General features: G+C 37.2%; 1 protein-coding gene across 1 annotated transcript in view; it reads left to right on the forward strand.

Annotated features, from left to right (window-relative positions):
* LINGO2 (leucine rich repeat and Ig domain containing 2) overlaps window positions 1-14,744 on the forward strand; it is a 740,823-nt gene that overhangs the window by 423,062 nt on the left and 303,017 nt on the right. The window contains exon 5 of the mRNA XM_006767047.2: window positions 13,010-13,168. The gene's annotated coding sequence lies outside the window, so the exon portion shown is untranslated. The remainder of the gene's footprint in view (window positions 1-13,009; window positions 13,169-14,744) is intronic.

Raw genomic sequence — 14,744 nt, forward strand, 5'->3', positions numbered from 1 at the left:
TCGTGGAGCATAAAGTTTTAAATTTTGATGAAATCTAATTTACCAATTTTTAATGAATCATATTTATGCTATAATATCTAAGAAATCTTCTCCTAACCCAAAGATATATTTCCTCCTATACTTTTACAAGAAGTTTTATAGCTTTAATTGTATATCCTTAAGTGAACTTTCTATATTATATGGCATGACTAGAGATAAAAACTCTTTTCCTTAAAAAAAATTTTTGTGTATATAAAAATATCCAATTGTTCCAGAAGGACTATCCTTTCTTCATTCAATTGTCTTTGTACTTTTGTTGAAAATCAATTATCTATCCATATGGGTCTATTTTAGACCATTTTTTTTTTTTTATTGAATCTACCTGTAAGTCTAGGCACCAAACCACACTTGATAACTTGATAAATATGGCTTTTTAATAAGTCTTAAATTAAGGTAACATCAATCTTTCATCTTTGTTCTTAATTTCCAGTTTTTAGGGAGGCTATTCTAGGTTCTTTGAAATTTCATATGGATTTTAGAATCAATTTGTAATTCCTTTAAAAATTCTGCTTAAGTTAGGAATGAATGTATAGACTAATACATGCATAGATTAATTCAGGGGAAATTGATAATTAACAAAAATTAGTTTTCTGACTCATGAACACTGTATATGTCTACTTTTTTTTAGGCCATCTTTAATTTTTCTCAGCAATGTTTTGTTGTTTTCAGTGCATAAGTATTGCAGATCTTTTGTACAAAATATATTCCCACCTATTTCATGTAATTTTATAATACTATAAATAGCATTGAGGTTTTTATTTGTAAATTTTGATCCTTAATATTTTGTTGCTAGAATATAGAATTACAATTAATGTTTGTATGTAGTTCTTATATTCAGCAACTTTGTTAAACTCACATATTATTCATTTCTAGTACTTTTATTGTTATCTTCAAATAAAGACAGTTTTATCTCTTCCTTCCCAATATGGATCTCTTTTATTTCTTGCTTTATTGAACTGGCAAGAACTTACATTACAATATTGAATGGAAGTGGCGGCAGCTAACATCTTTGTGTGTGTGTGTGTGTTTCTGATTTTAGGAGCAAAACAGTCTTTCACCATCTATAATAATAAAAGGGTAATATGCTAATTAGACCAGATGTCCTCCTGGACAACCTTCCAGATGAAGCTGGGGCTGCGATGGTAGCCCTGGTCCTGGGTGCCAGAGGGAAGCTAGTGCTAGCAGCCAGGGGAAAGAAGGCCTACTCTTGCATGAGTTTCGTGCACTGGGCCTCTAGTTAAGTATAATGTCATATGTAGGTTTCTGTAGTGCCCTATAGCAACTGGTGAAATTACCTTCTATTACCAATTTGCTCAAAGTTTTTCTGTTGTTATTTTGTCTTTTTAATACTGACCTTAGGACATGAGAGAGAGAGAGAGAGAGAGAGAGAGAGACTGATTGGTTGCTGCCCATGTCCTGAGGCTGATTGAACCTGAAAGCTGCGTTATGCCCTGACTGGGGATGGAATCTGCCACCTTTTGGTGTATGGGACATACCTCCAACCAACGGAGTCATACTGGCCAGGACAAAGTTTTGTTTTTGTTTTTGTGTGTGTGTGGGTTTTTTTGTATTTTTTTTTTTTTGGTAGGGGAATGTTTTTGTTTGTTTTTTTGTTGTATCATAAATTGGTGTTAAATTATTTTCTTTTCTGCAATAACTGTGATGACTACATGGTAAATTACATTCGATTGTTAAACTAAACTTGCTTTCTAGAAATAAACCCCACCTAGTCATACTGTAGTGTCCTTTTTTACATGTGGTTAGATTTGATTTGTTGATATTTTGTTAATGATATTTGCTCTACATTCATGAAGGAGATTAGTCTGTAATTTTTCTCTTATATCTTTATTAAGTTTGATACCAGAACAGGTTTATTTTGAATTCATAAAATATATTGGGAAGTGTTTGTTTCTTTTTGAGTTTTTAGAAGAATTTCTGAAAGACTGAAATTCCTTAATGTTTGATAGGGCTCACTAGTAAAACTATCTGAATTTGAAGTTTACTTTCTGGGTCATTGTATATAATTATGAATTCACTGTCTTTATTAAATATAATCAATTTTATTAGTTGTGGTATTGAGGAATTTACAAATGTGTTTTATAAGAATCTGTCCATTTAATCTAAATTATCAAATTATTATCATAGAGTCATTCACAGTGTCCCTTTATTATTCTTTTAATGCCTTTAAGATTTGTGATGACATCTATTTTCTACTGAAGATATTTATAATTTCCATTTTCTCTCTGTTTTTATTATATTTTATTTATCCACTTTATTTTTTCAAAGAAGCAACTTTGGTAGTTTTGGTTTTGTTATTATTATCTGTTTCTGTTTCATTAAATCTTGCCTTTATTTTTATTTACTTTTGATTCAGGCTTAATTTGACTATATTCTAGTTTTATAGGGTCAAAACTTAAATATTTGACATGAGAATTTTGTTTTAGAATACAAGATTTTTAAATTATCAGTATATTTTTTTATCATTGATTTAGCTGCTCCCACACATTCTGATGTGGCATATTTTCTTTATTATTCAATCAAAATATTTTCTTATTTCTTAAGAGATTAAGACAAACCTCCACCAGTGTAGAGGGACCCTTCCTCTGTGCATGATCTCTTCTCCAGTACCTTCGCTGTACATCCCAGCCACTAATATCTGAGCTCCCATAGCTGCCCCCTCAGATCTCCATCTCCCTTCTCTTTTCCAGGAAGATGTCCCCAGCCTGAAAGCCAGGCAATTGTGGGATGATCAGAGGCTCACCTCAGTGTATTTTGTTTCTTGCAAATATCAGTCACCCACTGTCCATTTAGTGCCTCGTTTTTAACACTTTTATAGTTGTTTTGGGTGGCAGGGTAAGGCCAATGCCAGTTACTTAATTCAATGGCATTTGGTGTGCTCTAACAGTTATTGTCATAGACAATACCTAGGTGAACATCTCTCACACAAACACTCATCAGTCAGGGTTCCCTCAGCACCCATCTATCCAGTGCTTCCCCAGTCCTGTGTTTTGCTAATGTTACTATATTTTATGTTTGTTTTAATATCACTCTCCAAAGTGATCTTATTTTTACCATCAGCCTTCTTCCAATGGAAAGTAAACTTCAAGAAATTGAGTATCTTGTTTGTCTTGGTATCCTGTTGTATGAAACAGAAGTCAGAAAATAGTACTGATCATGAATAGTTGTTGAATGTGCTAAGAAGTTAATGAATTAATGACCTTTTGGCCCTGGGTGCGTAGCTCATTTGGTTAGAGCATAGCCCTGATATGCCATGGTTGTGGGTTCGATCCCCAGTCAAGGCACATACTATAAGAAGTAACCAATAAATGCATAAAGAAGTGGTACAACAAATTGATGTTTCTCTCTCTCAAATCAATTTTTTTAAATAACCTCTTTTTGGGCTTTTGGATTATTTTTTAGCTATCATTTGCCATGAGTCAGTAAAAAAACAAAACAAAACAAAAACATTTTATTTAATCTTGAGACAATTTGACAGCTTACTTTTCACAATTTTTATACCAAATTACTGTGAGCCTTGAGGAACCCAGAACTAGGGCAGACTACTAAGTATAACCACATTTGTATAAATTATATAAACCCAATAAGGATGTTTACTGATTATGTGAACTCGGTAAGTTCTGTGAGGTCTAGGACAGTCAGTGTTTTATCTATCCTTTTCACTTAGAACCTTTCATAGTACCTGGGACACAGTAATAATGCAGTAAATATTTTTTGAATGATTGAATGATTGGTAATGGACTTTATTTTCATTTCAAAACACCCAGGTTTATTATTATTATTATTATTATTATTATTATTCCAATAGTTATATGTCTGCTGAATATGTCCTGGGTATGGTAGAAAATAAAATAACATATTACAAAGAAATTCTAGTATGTGTTCTAAAAAAAGCCATGAAAAGCAGGACTTGGGAAAGCAGCGGTCAGATTGGGCACGACCACATGCACGCTGGGGTCCGCTTGGCCTTTGTGCTGCTGACTGCTTGCTCCAGACTAGAAAAGTGTTAGCCAGGTTCCCATCAGGTCACCTGATACTTTGTAATAAGTGCTCCCATTTTAAAGGGTTTAAAAGTATGTGTGTATGAAGCAAACCACTTCCAATCTAATATATCTTTTTTTTTTAAATGTTTTTATTGATTTTTAAAGAGAGAGAAATGGAGAGAGAGAGAGAGATAGAAACATCCATGAGAAAGGAACATCACCGATTGGCTGCCTCCTGCATGTACCCCGACTGGGGATCAAGCCCACAACCCCGGCATGTGCCCTGACTGGGAATCGAACTATGACCTCTTGGTTCTTGGGTCAACTCTCCACTGCTGAGCCACACAGGCCGGGTGAATTTAATATGTCTTTATTGTAAAGTTGCTCTAGCTAGACCATCGTATCTGGAAATTATTCTCAACATTCTCCTTAAAAACTTTAATACATAGCACAATTAAAACATTTGCTAAAAAATCCAATTGGAACCTAACTAAATAAAGATTTTACATCTTATTGGTAACTTTACTAGTTGCATCATAACTTTAGCCACAGTTTCTCTATTCAAATTTTGCTTTTGTTTTTCTGCTTTTCTTTCATTTTTCTTGTTCTCTTAGATACATGCCATGCTACGTTGGGTCAGTCCCCTGTTGGATCCTAGTAGATATTCTATCTTTTTAAAAAAATATATGTTATTGATTTTTTTCAGAGAGGAATTGAGAGTTAGAAACATCGATGAGAGAGAAACATCGATCAGATGCTTCCTGCACACCCCCTACTGGTGATGTGCCTGCAACCAGGGTACATGCCCTTGACCAGAATCGAACCTGGGACCCTTGAGTCTGCAGGCTGACGCTCTGTCCACTGAGCCAAACTAGTTAGGGCTATTCTATCATTTTTAATAAGCAAATTTCTCTGTCAGGATTTTTAGTTTTTGGAAAATGACTCTGGTTTTCTTAAGCAGAAAATGAATTTAACTGAGGGAGATTCAGCTCTCACAAAACAGGCACATAGACAAGAACAAGGAAGCTTGGGAGCCAAGGTGCTGGAAATATAAACTAGGTCAGACTGCAGGAAAACCTGGGGCTTCAGCTAGTGCTGGTATGAGCCTTACTTTCTATATGCATAGCTAAATCTTTGTCATTTCCAGGTGTAAGTCATATTACTTGAATTTAGGTCACATGGAAGCCCCCCTCCCCCACCAATTCCTGAACTGCAGTAGAAAGAAGGCTTTCCCTTTCCTTTAAAGATTATTGCTATGTTAATAATACAACATGCAAACTCCATTCTGATCTCCCAATAAAGATAAAAATCAGAGGCGTGTGTTTGTTTCTGGTCAGTCAAAGCAAAGTAAAACAAACAACATTGCATTGTCTCTCTTATATAGTACCTCTATGTACCTGATTTTGGAATAAAGTGGAATAGTGGTTAGTGGAATGGAAGCATTAGAAATAGAAGGCATGCATACAAGTCCTTTGGTTGATCTCTCCCCTTGACCCCCACCTCCCCTACCTTCCCTCTGAGGTTTGAGCAGCTGATCAATGCTTCTCTGGCTCTAGACCTGTTTTTGTTCATCGGTTTCTGTTGTTCATTATAGTCCACAAAGGAGTGAGATAGTAGCTCTGTGACCCGAGGCAAGCTCCTTACCTTTCCTGACCCTAGGTCTTCTCAGTCAGCCACCGGGAGTAAGAACATCTGTCTCTCAGGTTTGTTGTGAAGATGAAATGAGAACCTGTATGTAAAGCCTTCAGCAGGTCATGGTAATTTATTGTGGCTACTTGCCAAATACTCATTTCTTACCCCTTTTCTCTAGAATGCTCTCCAACTCCTGAAACACCCTAATACAATCACCCCTCTCACATATGCTAACTGCATCCCCGCAGGAGAGTAATTTCTGTCAAACTCAGGCAGTGTGAACAGACCTTAAGTTCCTTCTTCGGGAAATGGAAGTCATGATGGCCACCATACTCCCTTCACTACTCCTTTACCATTCATTGCTCCCTTACACTGAGTCCTCCTTTCTCATTATGACTAACCTGTGCCATTTGCAATATTTCCAGTTGTTCCTATTGTTTCTCAGTAACCTTAGAGATTCTCTTAAGGGATCAAAAAAATTAATGCCGCGTTCAGTTAAGAGTGGTAAAGACCATGTAATTATTGAACATTAAAATAAGTAGTTAAATGTTTGAAGGGGAAACATTGGTTATTAAAGGGAATTTCTCAATGTACGCTAAAAATAGAAGAATCAGTTTTAAAAACAGGCTATTGTGTTTGAAATTAAAAGAGAAATAAATGTTATAAATTAAAATTTGTGAGAAAGTGTTAAGAAGAGTGGTTCTTGAACGTTACTGAGTCTAAGTATAACCTAGTGAACAACTATCTGCAGGATTCCCAATCTCACTCCAAAAATAGGGATTTGTTAGTTCTGGTATGGGGCCCAAGAATCCACATTATTAACCACACTCTTTGGTGCTTTTGATTATCTAGTCCAGAGGGCCTCCCCCCCTCCCTAATAATACAACATGCAAACTCCATTCTGATCTCCCAATAAAAATAAAAATGACACAAAGAGTGGTTCTTGAACGTTACTGAGAGATCAGAACGGAGTTTTATTGGGAGATCAGAAAGGAGTTTGCATGTTGTCTTATTAACATGGTAATAATCTTTAAAGGGAAGGGAAAGCCTTCTTTCTACTGCAGCTCAGGAATTAGGGGGGACTTGCATGTGACCTAAACTCAAGTAATATGACTTACACTTGGGAATGATAGAAAGATTTCTTGAAGCGTTTTTACCCACCATGAATATTTCCAAAAGGTGGAGGAATGGGACTGATCTCTGGACAGTAGCAGGCAGTGGCTCCTTAATAGTTATAAAGCGAGATAGCATACTAGTGGATGAGGACCAAAATGAGTTCATGAAGGTGTTCCGTCTGGCAAAAAGCGGGTTTAAAATGTTGTTTGTAAAGCCCTTGGGCTGAGCCTGCTTTCCTCAGGTAACTTGTTGGCCCTTTCCCTCCTGCTTGTAGTCAACCAAGCTGTATTCACACGTAAGTGACATGGCTGACCCTGAGACATTATTTTGTGAGCTTTAAGATTTAAAGGATCCCCTTCTAAACCGTAGAAAACTCAAGATATATGAGGTATGTAAGAGCTTCTTGGTGATGATTATTTATTACTAGAGGCCCAGCGCACGAATTCATGCACAGGTGGGGACCAGGGGGTCCAGTAAGCCCGCCCCAATGGGGCCCCATTGGGCCGGGCCAGTGAGCGGAGGGGCTGCGGGGCCCAGATCAGGCTGGTTGGCTGCCACAGTGTGCATTATAGCCACCGGTTGTTCTGGTCATTCTGCTGTTCCAGTCGCTGGGCTTTTATATATAGAGATTTATTTTTTAATTGACTTTATTGGCCTGATACTGGTTAATAAAGTTATATAGGTTTCAGGTATATAATTCTATAATGCATCAACCTTATATTGTGTTGTGTGTTCACCACCCCAAGTCAAGTCTCCTTCCATCACCAATTATCCTCCCTGTAATCTCTCCTACCCCCTTCCCTCTTTTCCCCTCTGGTAATCAGAGTACTGTTGTGTGTGTCTGTGAGGTTTTTTTAATTTGTATTGTTGTTGTTTTTGCTTAATCCCTTCAAAGTTCTAACTTGGCCAGGCCAATCCAGAGTTGAATTATGAACTATTTTACTCTCAGGGCTGACATATTCTGAAGGACTCTATGCAGGCTGCATCCGTAACCCGCTTCCATATTATTTTGGCTTACTTCTCTGTTCACCCTTCTCGACTATGAGCTGAGTTTCTGTGCTTGCCTTTTCCTCAGAACCCAGAACATTATAGAGAACTTAATAGACATTTAAAAGTTTGTTAAAATGAAAAGGCAAAAATGAAGAAAAAGAAGAGATGAAGGAAGGATGGAAATAAGGAAGGAAGAGAAGACAATGGAAGAATATAATGGAGGAAAGAAAAAAAAGAAAAGGAGAATGGTTAAAACAGGAAAGGAAGAAGAAAGGATGTGAGACTAGTTTCATTTGTAGAAAATCTGGGAACTGACTAATTGTATTCCCCTCATTTTAAGAAAATGTGAATGGGGATATGGCCTATTTTAATTGACAAAGTTTCTAGGTCATAATCAAAATCAGAATTTGGCATATTTGAACGAAGATGGAAAAAAAAAGAATCATTTGCGTATCAGACCGTGGGTTCTCAAATATTGATAGAATTGCCCCAGATTTTGTTTTGTGTCACTTAAGTAGTCTCCTGCTGGTTTTCTGAACTAAAAATGTTAAATGAATATTTTGGAAGATTATTTCAAGTTTGCAATTGCTAATAATGGAGCATCAGAAAAACACCAATGCATTATTTATATTTTAATCTAATCATAGGCTTTGTCACTATCTATGCACACAGTCTATTTTTGTGTTGGTCTATGTTTTCTTATTAGAAAAATAGCTTATAAGATAGAAAGATGCCATCTGTTGCTTTCAGAAAATTAAGCTCATTTAAAATTGATTACCAGAAATCCTCTGTTATTTTGTTTGTTGGCTTTGGTATCTCCTTTTAAAATAAAACTACCCAAAACAGGGTTCTTTAAAATCAAGTGAATTGGAAATCTATAGTTGTTTAGACATACCACTCCAAGTAAGATGGGTAAGAGAGTGGTATGGAAGAAAGAAGCATCAGGGGTAAGGTATTCATCCAGACCCTACTATGATCTTAATACCTCTGGTAAGTTACGTAATTTTCCTGAGATTCAGATTTTCATCTGTAGGTTGACCAAAGGGCTCAAATTCAATTTGTAAGAACTTAGAATTAATTGACAGTACCACACTATCAATTAATTACACATATGTCCCAGTCCCATTATCCAAAGGCAAAATGCCCTTGGGCAAGTAACTTAAACTCTCTGATCCTATTTTCATTACTATACAATGGAAATTATTAAAAATACATACTTTTCATGGTTTTTTTGAGAAAATTAAATGAGAAACTGTATATGAAATAAATAGCAATTGCCACATAGTGGTACCATCATTTTTTGTTGATGACCCTGGCCTAGGTCATCTAGGAAATAACCTATGACTTTTATGTCTGATTAATTGAAGAAAAATAGGAATTTAGAAATGACTGAAAAATGGTGGCACCTTCCCTTTTCCAATATCCTATATAATAAAAGGGTAATATGCAAATAGACCAAATGGCAGAAAAACCAACCAACCAATCAAAGTGTAATATGCTAATGTGATGCTAAGGCTGCTCAACTGCTCCCTATGACATACACTGACCACCAGGGGGCAGATGTCAACTGGTTGCCAGTAGCTATGATGTGCACTGATCACCAGGGGGCAGATGCTCCAACCAGTAGGTTAGCTTGCTGCTGGGGTCCGGCTGATCAGGACTGAGCGAGATGGATCGGACATGCCGTGGAGCCCTCCTGTGGTTCCTCCCTGGCCCAATCATGCACCAGTGGGGTCCCTCAGCCTGGCCTGTGCCTCTCACAATCATGGACCCCTCAGGACTGAGCGAGATGGATCGGACATGCCGTGGAGCCCTCCTGTGGTTCCTCCCTGGCCCAATCATGCACCAGTGGGGTCCCTCAGCCTGGCCTGTGCCTCTCACAATCAAGGACCCCTCAGGGGATATTGGAGAGCCGGTTTCAACCGGATCCTGCAGGCCACTCCCCTTGGGAGGGCGCCAGATGCAGGGATCATGGCTGGTGAGCTCTGCTGCAGCAGCACAAGCCTCTCCCAATTGGGACTCATTGGGCGTGAGCCCAAGGCAGGCACAGTGGGGCCGGGATGAGTGGGAGCAGCAAGTAGGAGCTGCAGGCAGCATTGGACTATGGGTTTCGGTCCAATCCTTGCAGACCACCCAGAGGGACCCCACCCATGCATGAATTCATGCATTGGGCCTCTAGTCACTAATATAAGGGGACAGATATGAAAATTCTAAGAAAGAAAGCCTCATTGATAACCTACCTATTACTACATTGTTAATGTTTACATTTTTGACATATATACAGGCAAATGAGTGAGTTAGATATAAAGGTTGCAAAATATACCAACCAGTCATTTAACAAATGCACTGAGCTCACAGAATGTTGAGCAATTCCAGTGACATCATCTACCCAGAGGGCTATGCAACATGCCTCCAGGGGGAAGATGAAGCACATGCCCCAGATACAGTTTAAAGAACAACATATCAACAAGGACAAATCAATAACCTATGAAATGAATGCCTAAGTGCTGAAGGGACCCTTTGTAAAGCTTTTTCAAAGCACCAAGATAACTAAAAGGATAGTAACAGTGTGCATAAAGGAAGGCAAATAAGACCATAACTCAGTTACAGAGCACTTAAGGCCAGACCAAGAAACAAAAAAATCAGTTTGTGAATGTTTGAATTTCTTCTCCTTCTTTCAGTTTTTATTTTGGTCGTGTTTTGTTTAAAATTCATATACAACAGTGTTTTATCAATAGGTTCTGAATAACTTGCCCCTTCTAGCATCACTTTGAATATTGTCAAAAATTTATTAAAATTATTGAAGTATAATTTACATACAATCAAATGCATTTATTAAACATTCATTTTTAAAAGAATACAAGTTTCTCAAAAATAAGAATAGCATTTATTTTGTATTTTTAAAATTTTATTTATTAAATTGATTGGGTTACATTGGTCAACATGAACATGTAGGTTTCATATGTGGGTTTCTATGTTACCCACTAAGATCTTAGTGTTACCCACTAAGATCTTGACTTTGGACTAGTCATCCAGTATTAAGGAGAGACTCAGAAAATATAAGATGAGAAAATAGAAGAAAATGAAACCACTTCAAAACCACATTAATTTTAGTGAAAATCACTTAATTTCTAGGAGTATTTCCAAAAGCATTTTCTGTATGTTTTGTTTGATTACTAGTATATTTGAGGAGAAGAACTGGAAAAAATTATTTTAAGTATTTTTTTGTTCTGGAAATTGTTATTAGAATAAAGTTTCATACCAGTGCAATAGAGTGGGTACTTCCAAAGCAAGTAGCTTTAAAAAATTCCTCACTTTATAGTAAGTTTGGTAGCTTGGAGATTATGTTTATAAACACTTCAATATCATTTGGTTGACCAATGTATAACTTCTTAAAATATCCTGCATGGTAGCAAAGAGACCAAAAGTGTTATCACTCATGGAAACATATTTGTTTTATAAAGGGATTGATTTGATACCTTTCAGAATATCCTTAACGAAGAAAAGAAGTAATTTTTGGCATGAAAAGGAACATTTTGCATCCAGAAGTTGACTGAAGTTTAGTTTAACAAATACAGGATTTCTTTTGCTGTACAAAGAAATCTTGTACTTGTTAAACTAAATTTTAGTCAACTTCTGGAAATTGGATCAATAAATTAGAAAATTGTGTGTGTGTGTGTGTGTGTGTGTGTGTATTTATGTGTGTCAGTAATAACACCAAAATGACACTCCTGTTTTGAATTGCAGAATAGTCATTTTGTGTCCCGGTATATGTGTCTTTTTTTCTTTAAGGACTTATTTTGTAGTGTTGTATTTTAGTCTGAGGTGTGTGCTGGACTTCAGCCCTTGCCATTCTTGCTGCAATGGCACAATAGGATATCTTACTGCGATATCTTTTAACCAAGTCTCCACATAACCCCTGTGAATATGTGAATCTCTAGTCACAGGTGCATGAGGATATACCAGTTTGTGGCTTGTTAGAATCTGTCTTTGCACCTGTGCCCATGAATCTACAGCACAACCACTCACATGTAGACTCAGCACAGCTCTCAGCCACTTCCTTCCCACTATTTAGAAAATAATAACAATAAATGTTTGTATATGTAGAACTAAATATAGTTGTAGTAGCTAAAAAATTCTAATAGTTATTAAAGGTTATCCTACAAGAACCAAGAAGCAAATCTGTTCATTAGTATCTTTGTAAATTTCTATTGAACAGAATTATTTGTGTGGCAGGTATGAGTGCAATTAAGAGCTGTGAATGGTGCATGGCGTTTTTCTCCTTGAATGGAAGTTAAAAATGCTTACAAGGGTTGAACACCATATTTATTCATATAAAAATAAATAGTTGAACAATTAGATATGTGGTAGGTTGCACCAAAATTAATTATCTAATTGCTTTCCTGGGCTCTAGTGTCCAGACTAGGCTATAACATGCTCACATCGGTCACAGTCTCATAGTCTGTGTTTTGATATAGATAATGGTTGCTGCCGAGTTTGCAGCACCTCACGTGGACCCCCAAAGGAGTTCCTCAGGCCCTGTCTCCTTCAGAGACATTGCAATCTTTATACCAGGAATGTTGACATTGACTGCAGTGTCAGCGCTCACTAAGGAAACTGTCCTGGATCTAGACCTTCGTATGGATTTTCTTCTAGATCAGTGGTCAGCAAACTGTGGCCCCTTGAGTGTGGCTCTTCCACAAAATACCACATGCAGGTGCGCATGCACAGTGCGATTGAAACTTCGTGGTCACACTGAAGGGGCTAAAGAGCCGCATGTGGCTCGCGAGCCGTGGTTTGCTGGCCACGGTTCTAGATGCTAATTTTCCTCTGGGTATTGCCCTGTTGAACCTCATTGCCTAGGTACCTTGAGATGATTATGAATAGAGTCAAAAATCCTCTGAGTGCTCCTAGTGGTCACCTACAGGAAGGAGAAAGGGCACACACTATAAAATGTGTGAGCTTTAATATCAATAATGTTTATGTATACTGAGAGCTCAAGTAGATCCATAATCACACGAAGAGGAGCATGTGCTGAAGAGAAAGCGCCTTTTATGGGAAATAAACTTCAGCCTTCCGGCTTTAATGTTTATCAGCATCTTCAGAGGCATTTATGGCCCCTCACACATTTCTTTACTATTCCTTTATTGATTAAGTAGTGATGCCTTCTGGACCTAGGGCATAGTCCACTATCTTCCCATTAAAATGAAGGAATACCTTGTTTGTTGCAGGTTCGTTTCAAGCAGTTGGCTTGTGGGAATCTGAGAGACGCTGCTGTCCATGACATGTTGGAGTTATCATGATCAACTACTCAGTCTGGATTTCACCCAGTGGCCAACAGATCTGCATGGTAGACAGCAAGGGTTGGATTTTTAAGAAGAGTAAACCAGGTAAGATTTGAGAGAGACATCTGATCCTTTATCACTTGCTCTAAGTCAGCTGTTCTCAACCTGTGGGTTGTGACCCTTTGGGGGTCGAACGACCCTTTCACAGGGGTCGCCTAAGACCATTAGAAAACACATATATAATTACATATTGTTTTTGTGATTAATCACTATGTTTTAATTTGTTCAATTTGTAACAATGAAAATACATCCTGCATATCAGATATTTACATTATGATTCATAACAGTAGCAAAATTACAGTTATGAAGTAGCAACGAAAATAATTTTATTTTGGGAGGGTCACCACAACATGAGGAACTGTATTAAAGGGTCGCAGCATTAGGAAGGTTGAGAACCACTGCTCTAAGGGCTTTTGTGTGCTGCCAAGCTGTATTGAATAACTTAGAGCTTTTGCATTTTTTTTTCTAAGTCCACTGAATGGGTTGTTAAAGACTGCTGATCCCTTGGATTCAGGAGAATATATATAGTAATAATTGAGTCCTTTTCCTCAAGCGGAAAGAGCAGTTCTTTTCGTATATGTGTAAAGCAGGCACAAGAATGCTATGGATGCTAGTTTAATGCAATAGCCAAAAATTGCAAGCTAAAGAGACTTCCTCTTTAACCCACTACTCTGAACCACAATGGAATAAACACTTGTACTTTTGAAGGTGCAGTAAAGAATGTGTTGCCATTAAATATTTACATTATAGAAATGTATCAGTTCATAGCATATGATCTTATAAATCACTTCAAGGTTACTCCAGTTTAGAAGATTATAGTATTATTCTGCCTTTTATTTCTTTGAAAGTATTTATCATTCTAATTTGTTCATCTAAGCATTATTAAAAATAATGATACAATGACATACTCTATTGTTATTGTGGCTTGTAGAATTTAAAATTTAGGTACTCTTTTCTACCTTTGTATATTATGTTCTATAAACAATTCTTAACTATTAACCATAGTTTGATCAGATCCTCTTATCTTTAACTCTCTTCCTCCTCCATGATATGATTTAACCTTGTTATTAACAATTACCTGAGGAAACCAGTTATTCTTGCTCTCTGACCTTAAGACCATTAAATATTTTATAGCTTATTTGAATTTTATGCATTCAAAAGCAAGAGTTTATTTATTTTTTTAAATATATTTTATTGATTTTTTACAGAGAGGAAGGGAGAAAGATAGAGAGTTAGAAACATCGATGAGAGAGAAACATCGATCAGCTGCCTCCTGCACATCTCCTACTGGGGATGTGCCCGCAACCCAGGTACATGCCCTTGACCGGAATTGAACCTGGGACCCTTCAGTCCACAGGCCAACACTCTATCCACTGAGCCAAACCAGGTTCAGCAAGAGTTTATTTTAATATCAACTATAGACACATAAATATATTATTGATTTTTTACAGAGAGGAAGGGAGAAAGATAGAGAGTTAGAAACATCGATGAGAGAGAAACATCGATCAGCTGCCTCCTGCACATCTCCTACTGGGGATGTGCCCGCAACCCAGGTATATGCCCTTGACCGGAATTGAACCTGGGACCCTTCAGTCCACAGGCCAACACTCTATCCACTGAG

The sequence above is a fragment of the Myotis davidii genome, unplaced genomic scaffold (genome assembly GCF_000327345.1).
Source record: "Myotis davidii unplaced genomic scaffold, ASM32734v1 scaffold1359, whole genome shotgun sequence".
Taxonomy (NCBI): Eukaryota; Metazoa; Chordata; class Mammalia; order Chiroptera; family Vespertilionidae; genus Myotis; species Myotis davidii.